The sequence below is a fragment of the Montipora foliosa genome, chromosome 12 (genome assembly GCF_036669935.1).
Source record: "Montipora foliosa isolate CH-2021 chromosome 12, ASM3666993v2, whole genome shotgun sequence".
In the NCBI taxonomy this organism is placed as follows: domain Eukaryota; kingdom Metazoa; phylum Cnidaria; class Anthozoa; order Scleractinia; family Acroporidae; genus Montipora; species Montipora foliosa.
In genome coordinates this window covers 17,684,974-17,689,258 of record NC_090880.1, presented here as the reverse complement: position 1 = coordinate 17,689,258, position 4,285 = coordinate 17,684,974, and the positions used below count along the sequence as shown (strand labels likewise).

The window sequence follows — 4,285 nt, the reverse complement described above, 5'->3', positions numbered from 1 at the left end:
AATTGGGTACAAACATTTGAGTTAGCCGATTAGGTCTATTCTGGGAACTCGAGTGGCGATTGTTTTGCTTCCCTAATTCCCTTTTACACAGGCCTTTCCTAATTTGAAAAACGATGAAGTGAGAAATTTTTACGGTCTCGGGGCCAGTGGAGAAAACATTCAATATTTGGTCCGCTGCAAGAGACCGAGATTCAGGCTGGTCATAGTGAACATTCATCTTTGAAAACTACAGACGAATTTTTTTCTTACATGGTGTCGCCTCAGACAATGCTTCGCCGAAATTCACTCGGACCTCAGTTATTAAACGTATCCCATGTCAATTGTAAGCATAATTTTATATCTTGGATCAATTTTAAAGCACTTTTAAACTAGGATAGATAAATTATCTGGCCGTCCAGAGAACTCTATTGTGGATGAGACACAATTCAAAATACATGTGATGTATCAACAAAGTGAAAAAAATCGACCTGTATAATTAAATTCGATTTATTATTTTTCAAGGTTAGTTTTCACTTTATTGATACATCGCATTACTTTGAATTGAAAATCTTAATCAATTGTTATTATCACTACCACAGTAATGCATGACTTTTACCATTATCAAGGTATTTCAGATTCCAATGTTGTTGCTGAATGTTCCTTTGTAATCACCCATCGTGAAATACCCAAGCGATGGCTGGGGAAAATCTCTAGAAAGGATACCTTCATTCACTCGCATTCACTCACAGATTTCCCTGTTGAAGGAGAAAATCCCTGACCTTTAGAAAAAATTAAGGGCACTTGAGTGGCGATTGTTTTGCTTCGAGAATATGTCAAAAAATGATTCCCTTTATTACCTAATTTGAAAACGATGAAGGCTTTGTATGAGTTTAATGTTTTACCAGATGATATCAATGTCAGACAACAAACAATATTTTGTTTGGAAAAATGAACCAGGGTACATGTACACAGTATGTAATTAAACTTATTCAGTTGTGTTGAAATGGATATTAATATCTGGGAGTCTCCTATTGAAAGGAACATGGTGTACATAATCCTCATCTATCACCATTTGATCGCGTCCACTTTTCACGTATTCCTCCACTCCGCAAACCTTGAAAAATATCAACTGTTAAAATAAACTACTATTTAAAATCAAAGCCTTGTGATTACCGTTTTACAAGCAAAGGTTTCGTTTTGGCCTGTCTGGACTGGAATGTCTTTGGTCTCAGCACTCTAGTAGGGGCCATTCTGTCAGGATGCCGGGAGTGTTGGTAGAAGCGAACCGAGGAAACTTCTCAGGCAACATTTTCATTCTATAATGGAAATGTCCAGGGTTGTCAAAAAGTTTTTAAGTAGATGGAGATAAACAGAAAGTAGATGGCACCTGGTGTCCCAGACACCAGCAATGGCGAGGGGTGTGGGGGCCGCCCAGGCCCCCAGCGTAGTACAGGGGCAGCGCCCCGTTGGGAGTCTAGGGGGCGAAGCCCCCGGGAGCAAAATGGATTTGGTGTTTTCACACTTGCTGAAACTGCCTTTCCTGAAGGAAATTAATTCTAACAATCTTTTTTCATAAAAGAAAATCATTTATCAGTCACTTGTTTTACCTCTTTATTCTCTTTACTGAATTTGTCTTTAAAACTGTTTTCACCCTTTGTTTAACATTTCAGTCGTATTAAATTTCCTGGTAGTTTGATAGTTAATTTGATAGCTAGTTTTAGTTTTCTTGGCTCTTGTATGTACACTCACATGTATCATACTATACTCTTAAATGCTAAGAAGGAAAATGACATAATAAAGTTCCTGATGCTGGGGAAGTTATACTAACTATTTCTGCAAAAAGGAATTACAAGAATCACTTTGAAATTCTGTCAAAAGTCATCATCACTTCCACAGTCACTTTCGATTGCTGAATCATAATCAGGCTCTGGCAGGCCTATTGCACTGGCAACAGCTGCTGCTTATTCTTTTGCACCACCCTCTTCATTCTCATTTAGTCTTTCATCTGCTATGGTACCTTCTGCTACTTCACCATCATTTTCTCCATGGTCACTTTGCACTAACTCTTCGTGGCCTTCTATTGGGTGAGACAATTCCACATTGATCTGGGCTGGGCTCTAACAGTTACTTTTTGCAATTTTTTTCTTCGCTTTTGTTTTAGCCAGTTAGCCACTGCTGATTTGACAATTTCATTGCAATTGACACTTTCTGGAGCATTGATAGAGACTTGCATAAGGGCATTCAGCATTCCATTACTGAGACGGTTGTGAAACTTTGTTTTGGTAATGTTGATAACACTACCTCCTCTCTCTGGCCACGCATTGCTACAGGGCAAGGAGAGTCCAACTTCAGCCACAAACAGCAGCTCTTCAAACATGGAAGGGTGCAAAATGCCTTTGTTTTTCAGCATGAAGGACATGAAGAAGGTACTGCTTTGGTTTCCAGCTGGTATTTGCAATTTCCTTCCAGAGAGAAAGAACTTGACTTGTGACCACTGGCAAAGCAATCTCGTCATCTCATCTTCATCTCCTGGAAAGAAATGATTGGCAATAGTTTTCACTTCAACTTCTCCATATTCTTTGAAGCTGTCTTCGTCACTTGAAGGGAGCAAAAGAAGATCAAAGATGGCATAGGCTTCAATGACCTTTAGAGAATTTCCAAGGCGATCTTTGATGTTAGTAGTCAAGGCATCAAAATAGTTAGCCAGGAGGGTTTCCAACTGCCTTCCAGTATCTTTTCTCAGCTGCAGGTCATCCGAGATTCTCGTAAACGAGTCGATGTCCGCTTGGAGGTTCAGTGGTCTCCTTCTACGTTGCTAGGGTTGAGATGGCACGATTCACGGCTGGTCTTATCATTGAAAAATGTAAGTACTGGAAGGATGGCATTAAGAATGTAAAGGGCCCCAAGAAATTTTACTGACTTGAGCTTGCTTATCAAGCCAATAGCTGTGGCATCATCAATTTCCTGCAGAGACAAAAGGATAGCTTCGTAGCTCTGCAAGGCTGCAGTAACAGAGGCATCACAACTGAGCCATCTTGTCTGGCAAGCCTTCTTTAACCTTTTTGCCAAGACCTTTTTTGTTTTCTCACTGTGACTGAGACTGACGTTTTTCAGTTGAATTTGACACTTAAGGAAACAAGCGGTTTTCGTAGGGGAATTATGGAAGTAGTACCACAGCTGTCTTAGAACATCTTCCCCTTCCTTGATAAACGTCAGCTCCTGACAGCTGTCTGTACAAGACAGTGCTAAGTGGTGGCAGACACAGTGAATATTAAGCAACTTATCATTGCTCTGCCTCAGCTTTGCAGCAACGCCATTGGTCTTTCTAACCATGACACTTGCCCCATCTGTGGACAGGCCCATCAGCTTACTGATATCCAGACCAGAGGCTTACAATTCCCTCTTCACTAGCTCTGTAATGGCCTCAGAGTTACAACTGGTAAAGTCCTCTAAGACATTCTGGGAGGACAAAAACATTGTTGTCATGGAAGAGTTTTCATGATCCCAAAACTGGATTAATGAGATCAGCTGCTATGACACTGATATATCAGTAACTTCATCCATCAGCAATCCAAAGCTCTTTGCATTTATGGCCCTCTTTAAGAGGTTTTGCTTTACAGTGTCACCAAGGGTTAAATAGATTTCTCTGACAGAACCTTGGGAGCGGTGGGAGAAATGCTTAAGTTGGGAAACTCCCAGAACCTTCTCCATAAAACTAATGAGGGGAATCAGTTTTCGATTAGCAATGAATTCTTTCATGAGGAAGAACGCTGTGGCAAAGACATTCTGAAGAACAGTTGTTTGTACTTCATTCTTTTTGACTACCCCGTGATGGAAAGCTGACATCCGTTGGAGGCGATCTGCCTCTACTGCTGAAGAATGGGCAGCTGAGGCCATGTGTATCTTCAGTGAATCTTCCTTCAGTCGTTTGGAGGGAGTTTCAATGAACGTCTGTGACTTGTTTTGGGCATTTTTCATGTTATGCTTCTTACAGAGAACACGAAAAAATCCATAGCTCTCCACATAACACACAGACCAGTAGCGTGGGTTTAACAGCTATTCATGCTTAAACTTGTCGGGTTTCTTTTTCTCCAATTTTTTGGCATCCTCTGCAACCCGCAGTCGTCCCTGTTCTTCCCTGCTCAAACTGGAGCATCTAGAGTGCCTACATACAAAGAAGTTGTGGACTTTTTCTTCTAACCACATTTCCTTGATAGTTGTGGTTACTTGATAGGATGTCCAAATCATCGAGTCTGAAAGGTCAAGCACCAGTAATATATTATTATTTTTATTTTAACTGTATAAA

General features: G+C 40.6%; 1 protein-coding gene across 1 annotated transcript in view; it reads right to left on the bottom strand.

The window, feature by feature from the left end:
- Positions 1 to 1,337: 1,337 nt before the first annotated feature.
- Positions 1,338 to 4,285, bottom strand: part of LOC137979384 (uncharacterized) — an 11,577-nt gene continuing 8,629 nt past the window's right edge. The window contains exon 11 of the mRNA XM_068826637.1: positions 1,338 to 4,232. The gene's annotated coding sequence lies outside the window, so the exon portion shown is untranslated. The remainder of the gene's footprint in view (positions 4,233 to 4,285) is intronic.